Source organism: Bidens hawaiensis, unplaced genomic scaffold (genome assembly GCF_021521415.1).
Source record: "Bidens hawaiensis isolate Kalapana, Puna unplaced genomic scaffold, B.hawaiensis_p1.1 tig00005104_1, whole genome shotgun sequence".
Taxonomy (NCBI): Eukaryota; Viridiplantae; Streptophyta; class Magnoliopsida; order Asterales; family Asteraceae; genus Bidens; species Bidens hawaiensis.
Window position 1 is genome coordinate 450,323 of NW_027491326.1, and position 15,952 is coordinate 466,274.

The 15,952-nt window shown below is 35.4% G+C and overlaps 1 pseudogene; it reads left to right on the forward strand.

Annotated features, from left to right (window-relative positions):
• Nucleotides 1-10,881: 10,881 nt before the first annotated feature.
• On the forward strand, nucleotides 10,882-13,852 carry LOC143628932 (alanine--tRNA ligase-like; annotated as a pseudogene).
• The last annotated feature ends 2,100 nt before the right edge of the window (nucleotides 13,853-15,952 follow it).

A 15,952-nucleotide genomic window follows, 5' to 3' on the forward strand; every position in this document is an offset into this window, starting at 1 on the left:
GTCAATATCATCCAACATGATGTACTTCAGAAGATGAACATACCAGATTTAAAAATCATCCCAAGAACATCGGTGCTATATTGTTTTAGTGGAGAAACCAAGAAAACATTGGGGGACATCAACCTCCTGATATACATCGAAGGGTTAAATTCTTATTAAAGATGTTGTCTAATTGATAACATTTCTTGTTGCAATGTTATTTTAGGCAGGCCTTGGCTACATGAAATGAAAGCAGTGGCTTCTACATACCATCAGTGCATCAAGCTTCCTACCCCATGGGGAGTAATAAGGATAGATGACGATCAAGTGGAAGCCAAGAACTATTATTCGTCATCGATGAAGCCAACAACCAAGCAAACTATAGCATAGCAACCACAACAACATCTTGGGGACGTTCTGGAAGCTCGGTAGAATGACGTTAAAAAAAAAGAAGAGTATCCTTCGATCCCGAGGATCCATACATAAAGGTGAGGATCCTGGATGCTTGATTTGTCTTCTTAGGGCGAAGAAAATCTACCTTTGCCTTTAAGCATTCAGACATGACAGGGGCAACATATCAAAGACTGGTCAATATGATGTTCAAAGACCAGTTAGGTAAGACAATGGAAGTTTGAATGGACTCAAAAGCATGAGTATGCGCTGAAGGCTCTTAAGGATTATCTATCCTCAGCACCAGCCTTGATGAAGCCAATTTATGGTGAGTCGTTGTCTCTATACTTAGACATTTCTGGTAATGCAGTCAGTGCTGTTCTGGCCAAAGATCATGAAGGTCCACAGCATCTGGTATATTATGTAAGTAAAAACCTCTTAGACGCAGAGGTCAGGTATTCTCACATTGAGAAATTAATTCTTGCTTTGATTATTGCCTTAACCAAGTTGAGACATTATTTTTAAACACCATACTATTATTTTGAGAACTAACTATTCTGTTAAGGGTGTGCTTACAAAGACAGAGATGTCAGGAAGGATGGCCCAGTGGGTTGTGAAGTTAAGTGCATATGACATTCAGTATGAGCCTATAACAGCCATTAAGTCACGGGAGCTTGCAGACTTTGTGGCTGATTTCAGTAGCAACATGCAGAAGGAAGTTGATTTGGAAGTTCAGCAACTAGAAAAAACAAAGGATCCTTTGACCCTCTTCATAGATGGAGCATCCAACGTAAGAGGAACAAGATTGGGTATCCTACTGAAATCTCCACAGGGGGACATAATACCCCAGTCCATTGCATATGCATTCCAAGCCACCAACAATTGGGCAGAATACGAAGCACTTGTCGCAGGTTTACTTCTAGCCAAAAAAAATGAGGATCAGGTATCTTCAAGTTTATATAGACTCTTTACTTATAATTAATCGCTTTAACGGTTCTTACAACGTAAAAGGTGAGAATATGGTCAAATATTTAGAAATTACTCCTCATGAACTATATTCAGACTGGCAAAAGCATTTGTACAAGTCCGAGAAAGGGAAGTAATATCTTTTATTAAACGAAATATTATAACTAGATTTGGTATTCCCGCTGAAATTGTTTGTGACAATGGTTCCTAGTTTATCGGGAAGAGAACCACTAACTTTTGTGACAGTTGGGGCATCAAAATGATTACTTCAACTCCGGTTCATTCTCAAGCCAATGGCCAAGCAGAGTCTAGCAACAAGATCATCATCAATAATCTAAAGAAAAAGCTAGGATCCAAGAAAGGAAAATGGGCTGAAGAACTTCCTTATGTTCTTTGGGCAGACAGAACTACACCCAAAAAAGCAACAGGCCAGACACCCTTCTCATTGGTGTTTGGATCAGAAGCAGTAATTCCCACAGAAATGGTGGTTTCTACGGCAAGAACGAGCATCCGTGATCCTGAAGCCAATGAAGAAATCCTTCTTGAAGACTTGGATACTGTAGAAGAACTCAGAGACTTAGCCAAGATCAGAATGGCAGCTTATCAACAAAGGGTAGCTGGGGCATACAACAAGAATACAAGGATCATAATATTTCAGGAAGGAGATCTAGTCTTGAGGAAAGCCTTCCAAAACACAACTAATCTAGCAGATGGAAAGTTAGCACCCAAATGGGAAGGTCCCTACTTGATCGAGTCAGAAGTTGGGAAGGGGGCATATCACTTGCTAACTATGGAAGGCAACAGGTTACCCAGAGCATGGAATGCTATCCATCTCAAAAAGTATTTTTCTAGTCAGGATCTAGTATACTTCGAAAATCAAGCATCCATCTAGGATCAAGGATCCTAAAATTGGTAATATCTATCTGATCACTTATTCATTTCATATTCTTGTTATTTTAAGGATAATGTATTCTTAATATTTGTCTTTCCAAGTTTTTAAGTAACAATGCAGATTTCAATAAGAGGTTCAATGTCTAAGAGGTTGGCCACCTCTCCATCACGCTTAAGGTACATTGCTATTTCCGTTGGCCTTGCCCACGATTGGATATGACCCCCGATGGTCATATCCCCTACGGTTTAAAGGTTTTCACCTTTCTCACGATCGCCAGTTGCGCACGCTATCCAACGTATAGTTCGAGGCAGCGGGACCAGTACACGCTTAGTGGCTGACAATTTCGTTGTCTCCGGCTATATGGAGGATCCTACGATTTATGGTAGACGTACCATACCACCGGTTTATAACGTGTTCACGTTATCTCACGTTTGGGCTAAATCCCGGTTTGGACGAGTCCTCAGTTGACATCCGTATCTTTGGGCCAACCCTAGTTTGGGCTTGTCCCCAGTATTTGGGCTTGTCCCCAGTTTAACACCAGTTCACGGGCTTGTCCCCAGATTACACGGGCTTGTCCCCAGTTGCACGGGCTTGTCCCCAGTTTATTTTATGGGCTTGTCCCTAGTTTGTTTTATGGGCTTGTCCCCAGTTTGTTAGGCTTGTCCCCGGTTTATTTTATGGGCTTGTCCCCAGTTTGTTGGGCTTGTCCCCAGTTTTTTTGTGGGCTTGTCCCCGGTTTATTGGGTTTAATTCCAGATAATATCGAAAGTTATTTGCATCAGGTATCATAAATTAGATTCTGAGGATCACCGAAGGATCAATACTTATGGATTCAAAATCCTTTAATTCAGTTTTATAAGGATTGCAAAAGGATCAATACTTATGGTAACTTAGGTCTAACCAGACCTTACGGTATGATTTCTGTTTATCGGTTTACACTTATTTGATTTCAGTTTATATCTTCATAGATATCAAGATTCATTATTCTCAATCTATTTTTATAAGGATTTAAGATCCTGGTTTATTTTTGCAATGATATTTTATCCTTAAAACTTTTTACTAAAGAATATTTCTCAAAAATTTCAACAAGTCTAAAGCTATATCAGACAAACTTTCAAATAACAAGTAACAAGAGAATAGTCAAAAGCTTTCAATTATTATTAAATATAAGTCACCTGGACTTAACTAAAAGTTTTAACCCGGACTTCACCGTTCAAATATAGACCATCTATCCTGGTTAAACATGTGTTACTAGCTGTTCGTGATTTGCAGGAAGAATAAGAGGTTTCGGATATATAGCCAGAAAGGAAGTTCCCAAGGAAACTCTATAGATATTTGATGATTATGTCTAGCTTGTCAAATCTCATTTGTTTTTGCAGGAAGTTTGAATTCAAAGGCAAAATGACAGTTGTGATCTTATCACAACCGCCATTTTGGGGGCAATTGTTAGGGCACGGAAATTTGACGTTGTGGATACGTTATCCTGACATATGTTCTTGGATCAGTTATCCTTAGACAGATCCTGTCAGGATCAGTGGTCCTCGGTACGTGATATTATTAACAATTGTTTCTTGTGTGTAGGTTGTTATTTAATAAGTATAACGGCGTCAAGACTTATTCCACCGGATATCTCGCTAGTAAACTTGTCAAGCAGGTGGTCAAATGGCTGTAACACGTTTAGTGGGGATAATGGCGGATTTATAGGACTTTTTGTTGTGTCACAAATAACTGAGTACTGAGGATATGTTATTCTTGAAGACGTGTCTGGATCAATTATCCTTCTAAAGAGTTCCAGATCTATGTCAGGATCATGGATCCTCGGTATTTGGTGCTGTTAACGATTGTTTCTCATATGAATGTTGATATTTATCAATATTAACGGTTCCTAGACCTGGTCCTCCACTTAATTCGCTATTGGATGGCTATAGGCACGTGGTCAAAGTCATGGAGTGGTTAGTGGAAGACTTCCGGATTTTTAGGAAAAGTTGTTAGTTGTTATTCCCTTTAAATATCGAGTTTATAATCGAATTAGGTTACAACTACACACATGTACTTACACACACACTAGAGCAGAAGCAATTATTCTCTCTATACACTAGCTTTCTTTGTAATCTCGATCAGATTCTCCACCACATGTGTAACCATCTTTTGTTTATTAATATAATTGACGGTGATAGTTTTCACCGTCCGGGGGTTTTTTGTGCCAGAGACCACGATAACCATATACTCATCGACCAAAGGTTACCTTGTTGATCATTGACTAAAGTACTTCGACCAAAGATTATCTAATTAATCCTTGATCGGAGTTATTTTACCAACGATTACCTGGATAAGTTTTGACCGGAGTAAGACTATCTAGGTTAAGGGCTTTTTCCCTCGTAATCACATCGCTGTGTTCATCTCAGTTTCGTTCATATAATCGTTGTTATCATTTTAGCACTAAACCTCACATAACAGATTTGGATACATTATCCTTAGCGGATTTTTGTCCAAAACACTTATCTCTTTTATTAGTTCAGTATTTTGATTATTATGTTGATTTAGTTGGTTTGTTAGAATCTGAAACTTTACACATGACTCTTCTACATTTATCTCAGACGGCAGATCACTGAGTTCTGCCATGTATGTTTGGTCACTTCCATTGAACGACATTCCATCTTCCTTATTAAAGACTAACTTCACCACATGAGCCTACTCATTAACCTCTTCAACTTTCACATCCCAATTATACCCTCCGTTCTGTAGAGATAAAATAGCCTTCACCTCAGTTCTACCACCATACTGACTACCCGTATGTGCATTCAAATTTCTTTCATCTCTTGCATTTGTGTACTCACGAGCAAAGTGTCGGTTTCTCTGACAGTTGTAACAACGCACCTTCGATTTATCAAAACTTGGACTTCGACCTACAAATTTTCTTCCAGTATTATTCTTAAACCTCTTAACTCTTCTCACAATCATTGTCATTTGCCATTGTAAATCCATTTCTACTAAGTCATCTGTGTCAATCTGATCGTAGTCTTCATCCAACGTTGTTGGATCCACTATCTTTCCCTTAATGTAGTTCTCATATGATGAAATGAAAGATGCAAATAGGGCGAACTGTTGTTCAGCTAACTTAATGCTCATAGGCATTGACGAGCAATTTACACTTTGTGGACTACCTGATGATCCATATGAACTTCCTTGACCTTATTGGGAGTAACCCCTCTAGATACGAAGCAAATATCTCCATCATAAATCACAACAACCTGTGGACTTCCTTTTTCATTTCCACTTCTTGTGTAGTATGTTGCAGACTCAAAGCTTGAATTTGAAGAAACTTTGGCCCCATACATAGATGGATCATGTACCTGATAAGTCACTGTTCCCATTCTCTTCATGTTCATCTCATACCCTCTAAGTCTATTAACTGCATAATCGAATTCATACTTATCAAAATTTCTGGCAGTGCATCTAGATTTTTTTTAAACTTTCTCATTTTAATCTACCTTGATATAAAAGTTGTCAAGTTCAGACATGAGATGGTAGTAGCGAGTGATGGTGTCATCCAACGTCTCATTTTTCATGTACTTGATTACTGAAAACTGAGTTTTTAACAATTTGGTATTTGAGTTTCTTATAGAAACATTTCCCTCATATCTGCTTTCCAATGCATCTCGCATATCTCTTGAAACATTATGGAGTATTTCTTGTGGAAGTGCCATAGTAATTGCAGCTAAAGCCTTACTTTTAGCTTTATACATATTCTTCTCATCTTCTTCCATCTAACTTTACTTCTTTGATTGTTCCCTTCCTTTGAAAGTGGCTGTGGGTGGGATATAACCATCTTGAATGCACACCCACATCTTGGCGTCTTGCCACTCTTTTAATTGAACGAAGTCGGTACCTCTTAGTAACTTAAGTGCTTTCGTATTAGAACCTGACTCAACTTCCATCCTTACCAGTTCAGATATATTTAGAGACGTCATGTTAATAATATAAAGTTTTTTTTGTTTTTTTAAAAGGTTTAAGGTCCAACAGTACTTGAGTTCACCTTTGTCTTAGAGTAGGCGAAGTTAATTAACTTTGCCTAGTCATCCAAAATGGTCAACTTCGCTTGTTCAGGAGTAAGAGTCAACTTCGTTGGGATTACAATCTCGCCTAACTTGTAATTTCGCCAAAAACCCTATCGACAACTTCACTGTGGCGGCTGAAAAGATTGGTTTTTCGCTTTATGGTTTAGTTTTGGAGTGTAGGGTATTGTAGGGATGTTTGTAAGGTGAAAATAGGCTAGATATAGAATTTTTGGGTGTTTTAGAACATAAAACTTGTGCCAAATCCTTTGTTCTATCCGTAATACTCGTTTGATACTCCTGAATCACACAATTAAGAGCATTACGCTCTGATACCTATTGTTGGTCCATGGAATGGATCGCTACAAAAGATATCACAAACTCAAAGGATGCAGAATCCCCTAAGTGCTTGTTTACAAATATTAGTAATGACAAGAATAATAGAACAAGCAATCAAACCAAACATTTACTTGTATTTAATAATATTTCAATATCTTTTAATACACGGTAAAGCACTTCACACGTTCGTATGACTAAAAAATTCTTTGAACCCTAGGCCGAAGATGTGTTTCTATACTACACATCTTCACCTATTAAAAGATAGGTGAAGTTAACACAACTTCGCTAAACCCATAACTTCGCTTCTAAACCAATCGTTCAAACACAAAACATAAACACAAACTATTGTTTATTACAGACACGACTAACAATAAAACTATGGATTACTGATACACCAAAATGCAGCAACATCAAATGACAAGAAAATTAACATCTGGAGGATGTCAGTTCTTTGGAGATGCATTGGTGTCTTGGCAGAGCAAGAAGCAAACTACTCTGTCAAACTCAATTGCTGAACCTAAGCATATGGTTGTTGCATGTTGCACAACTCAACTACTTTGGCTATAAAACCAATTACTGGATTATGGGATAACAACTTTAAAAACATCATTGAAATTGGAAAGTGAAGTTGCTTTGAAGATCATTAAAAATCCAGTTCACCATTCGAAGACCAAACAATTTTTGATCAGACACTAGTTCATAAGATATTTCTGTGAGAAGGTTTGATTTCGATGGAACATGTTTTTGTCAAAAATCAGTTAGCTCATGTGTTTACAAATGCACTGACTCATTAAATTTCCAAACACTGATTTACAGATTGAGAATGTTGAATTTTTGAATAATCATTTCTGAAAAATCAAAACAGTTGTTTGCAACTGAATTTTGTTAATAAAAATGTATTAAAAAACTTTTCAAAAAGACTGTTTATACATCTTTGGTGTATAATACAACGGAAAACTAATTTTTTCAAAAGTACTGATCAATTTTCTTTAAACTATTAATCAATGGTTTCAAAAATACTGTTTTTCTAAACTGCTGTTGAGAAAAATAATGAAAACAACTCTTTAAAACATTTGTTTCTCAAACTACTAAAGTCAATAAGTACTTTTCAAAAAGATGAATCAGTTTTATTTAAAAATACTGATAAAAAATAAGCAAAAGTTGTTTCATTTTTCAACAGTTGTTTAGGTTTACTAGTCGTTGTTTCATTGAAACAGTGGTTTTAATTGTAACTTTCAACCACCCACTTTCTAAAACCGCCTAAACCCTTCACCAATGAAAAATTACTTTCCATAATCATCTTTCTTAATTCCAAATGAAGCTTTTTCCTATATTAAACCTCGTCATTACACCGTTCAATCACACAACTTGATTTCTACCGACATCATCCTCACATACTATGTTAACATGGCACAAAACCGTAGAAATCTTCAATTCATGAACCCTCACAACTTGTTTCCATAACTCATAACCAGTCCTCACTATCTAGAGTATGATTCAATCATCAGAACAAACTAGAAGCCCGGGTGATGACAATTGTCTGTCACCGATAATATTAGTAAAACAAAGTAATGTAGTACAAAGCGAGAGCTAAGGCAGCGATTACAAGAGAGAATTCTAAGTGTGTGTGTGTGTGTGCGCGCGCTACAGGTGTGTGTATTGTATATTCTACTGTCATAGCCTCTTTATATAGATAAGATATCACAAACTAATAACTGAAATCCCTAACTTCTCGCCTCTAATCAAGTCCGTTACTCCACATAGTTGTTACATACTTGACCACGTCCTTTAATGACTTTAATGGCGAAATAATAGGTTGGACTCTGTCGTTGGCCGTTATACTGACGTTAATATCAATAACATAAAAAAAACAATAATTAGTAATAAAAAATAAGTACTAAGGAAACCTGATCCTGACAAGATCTAAAACACATGCTAAGGATAACTGATCCAGAACATATGCCAGGATAATATATTCACGACATCAAATTTATGAGCCTATCAAGTGATCCCTAAATGGCAGTTGTGATAAGATCACAGCTGTCATTTTGCCTTTAAATTCAAATCCCTGCAAAATATGTGAGATTTGACATGCCAAAAATACTAATCATCACATAGCTATAATATAGGGTTGAGAACTCCCCTTCCCGCTATATATTTGCCGTCTATTATTATACATTCTTCATAAACCAGTGGAGCGAAAAGCAGGTATCCTACTTCTCTTATTCTTTCTTTTAATTTTATTTCAGCGGAGTTTGGTCTCTCGGAGCTTTCATTTCTATATTCTTTAGTAACCCATGGTTCTAGCAAATTTGTTTTAAAATCCGAGCCTCTTTAACCAGTTCCTATACATAAAACCACCCAAAATGGTTCTTTTTGGACGAACCATCTCTTTTTCGTGAGAAGAGACTCGATCCCTGGTGGGGATAGTTTACCCTTCAGGTGGATCTGGAAGGGTAGGATCCTGGATCCTTTGATAAGTCCTTGATTATACCTTATCCTTATTCTGATCTATATCTTTTCTTTTTGCAGTGGACAACTTTGCTCTTCTCCCTGATCTTTGTGTCAAGGGAAGAGTAGCTACGTTCTTGGCTCTGGATCCTGCTGATAGGAGTTTCAAAGCTAAACCTCAAGATATTTCCCGAGAATCTACCCAAGAATCAGAATCAAGCGATATGTCAAGTAAGGTCAACTAGCGTACGGAACTACGAGCGATGCCATGGAAGAGTATTTACAGTTGTCGGAGACAGTGGGTCGTGAAACCCTTCACACGTTCTGCGAATGTGAGTATTATTATCATGTTAATTATTTATTTCTAAACCTTCTTATTTTAAGTGTAAATTTTATAAACTTTGTTAAAATTATTAATATTTGGTATTCCTCAACTATATCATAAAAAATATTTAAAGAGGCCGACTCAGAGTGACATACAAAATATATACGAGGTGCATCAACAAAGACACGGTTTTCCGGGATGCTTCATAGCCTCGATTGCACACACTGAGATTGGGAAGCATGCCAAGTTGTTTGGCAAGGACAATATCATGATGGTGCGACAACTATTCTTGAGGAGGTTGCATCATTTGATCTTTGGGCATGACATGCGTTTTTTGGGATGAACGATGCAAACATGATATAGTTGTGATAAATCTGTCCCCTATTTTTGATAGCGTTATAGACAGAGTTGCACCCGACACCTCATTTTCCATGAATGTTGTCAAATACGAATACGGAGACTATCTAATTGACGATATTTATCTGGAGTGCGCCACATAGGTTCTTAGATTTAAGTGTCCAACTGGACGATAAAAGAAAAATTTCAAGAAAAAACATGAGTCGGCTATAAAGGACATCTAGAATGATTCAATTAAGATAAAGAGACATGTAAGCGCGTAACAATATAACACATCTTTCTTGGTGTATAACACGAACTTATTTTACGATGGTACAAGAATCGATCAAAAGATTAAAAACAATTTGCTAATGTGCGATAAATTTTTAAAATGTCGATCTAGATCTGGCAGGAAGGTCTTTGAGGGTTAAAACAGGCGAATAAACATTATGAATAATATGTTTGAATGTTTCGTTGAATGTTTGCACGTTTAGTTGTAGTTTGTTAAAGCCATAAACTTCATTTTTCTTTTAATCTTTTGCGTTAAGTGATGTGTTTTCCACATACTACCTAGCGATGGAAAAAGAAAGAGGTAGGTGCCTACTACTAGAGAAAGGACCTATCTTTGGTCATTTGGTACCGGAAAATAATTGCTTTTCATAAAAAAGTTTAAGTTGCAATCTAATTTTGTTGATGTTCTAACTAGATTTGTTGTTTGCGGTGAAGATCGGTGATGTCATTAATGAGTTTACTAGACATCACAAGAAATTGAATCATGTTATGAATTATTTATAATATGTACCATCTCTTAAATTAAGTCTCCGGTGTAATCTCATCTATCTCTGGCGTATTTAATGCCCATAATTTCTCATCTATGGATTGAAACGAAATTCGAATCACTGATTAAACTGAAACGTATCATTGATGATGAAGCTGCCGATATCTATTTAAGTCGGCTTGGTTCTCATCTTCTCATATGGTTTAAGGTAATCAATCGATTTCAATGCCATCTGCTTGAACTGTTCTAAGCCTGAAATTTGATTAGGGCAACATAATTTTCGTTTGTTGAAGTTGGACTAACTCTCATCTTAAGTTTTATCGTAAATTCTAATGTTTGTCTATGCTTTTGTATCGATGTACAGATTTAAAACCTCCCTACTAATCGAATCTATGCTACTTATTTTGGTGATGATGAGAAATTGGGTCATCCTGTTGATAATAAAGCTAGAGACATATAGCTTTAATATTTGCTATCTGCATGAGTTCTGTCTTTTGGTTGTAAACTAAGTTTTTCATTCGCTCTTATTGTTTCAAACACAACATTATATTAATTTGTTTAATATTGTGTTAGGACAATTGGTGTTCATGAAGTTGCTGAGTTGGTAACAGATAACGATGACCCTACATTGATTGAAATATGAAAGAATGTGTTTAATCAGGTAAAAAGCTTTTATCTTTGATGCATGAAAAATTTTAACTTGACACTTTAACAAGTAAGCTGATGGTTCCTTAAACCATTTGCCCGCCAAAGTCCAAACACAGGCTGGAATGGGCTTTAAAAGATTGGACATCAATTATGCAGAGCAGGTTATAACCGATAATGTGATATAAGCATCATTAAAGCGATTTTGTATATTACATTTTTTTTAATTCATATGCATTTCTTTGACTATCATGTAGGCAATTGTGCTAGCCCATATTCAGGAAAAGTGGGTCGACATGAAGAAGATGGAATCGACATGGGGTACCAATTTATTGCTGACCACATCAAAACTCTTTAATTTGCCATTGTATATGGTTCTCATCCTGGTTGATAAAAAACCTTTCATTTTACCAGTTTAAATTAATAATTTCAAAAAGCCATTATTTTGTGAATAATACTTTTGTTATACATGAAATGAAGGGCATAGGTATGTTTTGAGGTGCATTATGCGCTGTGTTGTATGTTATCGAACAAAAGCATTAAAGAACAAGGAATTTATCAATGGGTATATGTCACAGTAATAGTATATTGTATATTGTAAAATTTGTAATTTATAATATTTTATTGTCATGATGGAATTAGGTTGGCAAAGGTTGTGGTGGATGTAATGGGCAATGTTATTCCCGAACTTAAAGAACGAGAGGCACACATTAGAGAGATTATAGCTGAAGTGGAAGCAAGTTTTGAAAGAACTTTACTTCATGTAAGCTTTATTTTAAACTGAAAAAGATTGAAAAAGGTGGTGATTTAATGAACTTCAATTCTTGTTTATAAAATATAAGTGTAGGGAATGAAGAAGTTTAAGAAGATGGCTCAAGATGTTTAAGGAAAATTTAGTGGACAAGTAAGTTTTACTTTCATTTTATGTTTCAATTATATTGTTGTTTTCATTATCTAAAAACAAATCCCATGCTTATGCATTGGATGCATTTGTTTTGTGAGATACCTATGAATTCCCATTAAATTTGACTCAGGTGGGTGAAAACTTCATTTAAATAATTTATTTTCTACAAATTTTGTTGTATTATTAATGTATACTTTTCTTATTCCAGTTGATGGTAGAAGAAAGAGGGTTGGTAGTTAATGTTGAAGACATTAATATTGCTATGAATGAAGCTAGCAAAAGATCAAGACACACACAAATTCCCAAAATATGGGTTTTTAATAAGTTTCATCAATTTTCTTGTTTGTATCTTTTTTGTGTTCATATAACTAATGTAATACTATTGCAACAAGCTGCTGTTATAACGGTAATGGATGCATATGCCACCTCTGCACTGCATAAGAAAGGGGTGTCTATAACAAATGACAGTTTCAAGTTCACAGGGGATAAGGTATATAAACAAGCGTGTTATGTTCGTTTGTTTCCATTTGCCAGCTCAGCACTACTCTAATGCTTACATTTTGAGCAATTTCACAACCACAAAAGTGTGATAAGAGCCATTTACACAGGCTCTGAGTATGTGGACCATCCTGATGCTCGTGATGATTTCGACATAATTCTTGAAAGCATAAGTTATTTTTGTTGAACAAAGTTGTCAGGTTAGTATTGGAATAATGTGCTGCGAAATCGTTGCACAATATTATTAGCTTTACAACTTTAAATGGATTTTCTTAGATTGGAAATATTTGATACTGCACGAATTGGAGGCAAATTTGGAACATTTGAAGTGGTTAACGTTCAAATTTATGGTGGTTTTGTTATTCGTCTTGCTAAAGTTAGTGGTCAGTCGGCTTGATTCCATGTGGGTGATCAAATTGGCAGGTAGGCTGCTGAATATGATTACAAATTACTTGTGTTGAGCATTCACATGATTCCTTTGTCCGTCATTTTTTAAGAATTTTGCTTAGGTGTACTATGAAAGGCATCGAGAAATCACTCGTAATCATACATGTACCCACATGCTGAATTTTGCTCTGCATGTAATCCAAAGTCGACATTTTGATAAATCTTACCGCCACATTAACTAATCAGTTTAAAATTTCTAACAATACAATATATTTGCAGGAAGTACTCGTGACTCACGTTGACCAAAGAGGATCTATTGTTTGTCCAAAAAAACAAAGGTTTGGCTTCTAGCAATGGAAGCTCGTCAAGCCCGAAGACCTTTCAAGAATCGAATTAATTGTGAAAGAAAAAGTTTAAATATGAGCTGGAGGTTTCTGCAAAGGTGGCAAGCCTTGCTGATGCAAAACAAGTAAACTGTATGCGTTTATTTTTCAGTGAAGTAAGTGGTTTGAAATAGATGCTAATTTTTAACTTTTTATTATGCAAAATATACTAAAATTTCATTTTGAGTACATGTGTTTCTCCAGTTAGGACTGTTGCTATTGGTCGAAGAGTGGACTTATTGGTTGATCATTAAATGAAGAATGATCGTCCAAATTTGCTTGACTCTATGGCGGTACACACGTTTTTAAAAATTAATGATTTTCTATTACTTTTTATTAAATCCGTTAATTTAAATTTTTAAGTAAAACTAGGGACTCATATTCCAAATACACGCGAGGAAAAATCGTTTGCTCTTTTGTTTGAGTAAGGAATTGCTAACGTAATTAGAAGAGTTACTACTGTAACAACTAAATATGCTTTTCATGCTATTCAAAAGGCGGATGAGCTTAGGGAGGATGTTTGAATGGCATAGAAGAACGCTTTAGTGTGGGCAGGTGTTGCAAAAAAGTCATGAAAAAGCAACCACTTGAAGCTTTTAAAGTGGTTAAAGGCATCTGAAGCCGCTAGAGGGCAAAGGTGGTCTTGTTCAAGGACAAGTAGATGATAAGCCTACTTGACTTTGAGAAGTCTTCCTTTTTTTTCCTAATGTTGATGGTTTTATATCAGGTTAGGGCTAGATATGCTAAATTTTTAATTTATATAAGTCTATTGGTAATGATATAGTGTTGTTTAGTACCCCCGTAAACAGAGGACCAGGTACTTTCGTTTCGGTTTAGTGTCTTTTATTTTGGAGATTGTAGGGAGAGGACGTGATACCTTTTGTTTCATTCTAATGGGTCAAACGGTAACCATAAAATAAATAGGATAACAAATAACCAGTAGGTAACTATCGTTTATCAAGTTTTGTGTCTATTGAGGCGTGAATTTGAATATTTGAATTTTGACTTTCTTGTGTCAAATTTGCTAGCTTTAGGCCCTTAAAGATTCAAGGTTGTTCATTGTGTATTGGAATTAGAATTGGAGGTGTGTCATAAGTTGCTAGCTAGATTTAGGTACTTAAAGTTTGAGAATTCTAATTATATAATTTTTATGTTGCTTGTGTCGTAGATTGTTGGTGCAGAAAACTGGAATTGATGTTGGCTGCTAACAAGATATTTAGTGCGAGTGGGAAGAGAATGAGACTAGCCTTGGTTCTTTTGGTGTCAGAGCTACATTAGTGCTTACGGGTTTAGATTAAGTATTCTATTATATTATATATTTACTTTTAATCATCAGTTTGTTTGATACTAATGTAAATATGTAATAGGTTCTTTTGTAACTCAGGGACTCATAGGCGTATGGCTGCGATGATTGAAATTATACATGAAGATGTGTTGGATCAAATTGGTGCAAGAAGAGGTAAAAGGTTTAAATACATAGATATGTTTTATGATTATTTAATTCTAATTTTATCTACATCTTAATACAGATTGTATTACAAACAATCGAGTGTAACAAATGTATTATATTGTTCGTTCATCGGACTATATTCATGTTTACATAATCTCTTAAAAAGAGTCGATGATTATATTAGTTTAACCATTAATAGTTGCTAACATGCATATTCGACTTCACTTTAACCTATGTTAATGTGGCTTTGTTAAATCCTTGCTTTGAACATAACAATGAACTCAAAATTGAGTTTACCGTCATAACCCACGGGCTCTCCCACTAGTAAATATTTAAAGATTTTATCAATAGCTAGTGGAGATTGTAAAATAATTTAAAAACCAAGTATAGTAGAACTTTATAATTTAATACTCGCTAAATTTGTAATCTCGATAAAATTAATAATTTGTTTGGTCTAAATTGGGACCAGTACAAAATTGGATCCCAATCGATAAAATAATATTTTTTTTGAAATCCCAATGTAAATATATTGGTCCAACGAAACTATAAATAATAATTACTAAAATATTCAAAATTCTATGATTGTCTAATAAAAAATGAATCTATAGTCACTTGTTTTTTTTAACTACAAATATGTACAGAGTTCATCTTTAAATCTTTCATTTGCACTTAATAGTTGAGGCACTGTTGTTACACCCCAACCTACGGCGGAACATGCCAGGGCACGACATTGATTGTATCATAGCTCAGAAGACACTAAGTAAAATACACGTGTCAATATCTAAATTATTCATTCATATATCAATATTCAAAAGCACAAACATTGTCTTAACAATAACGTTACAAATCGATAATAAATAATTTAAAACAAGAAAAAGTGTTCTTCAATCATCAAGCAACCTAAGGTCTCATCTACTTCCAATACTTGATTCATCCGATAAAGCTACCTGCGCCATGCGTGAAAATATATATTTTGTCAACATAAAGTTGAGCAAGTAAACCACGATTTTGAGTATATATAATAATAAAATGACAATTCCGAGCGATAATTATAAATCACTACAACTAGTATAACAATAAATAAAAGTTGTCTTTTCACTCGAATCATTCTGATAACAAGCTAATCCGACGGCGTATGATCATACTAATGAGGATGAGGATGAGGACACCAACC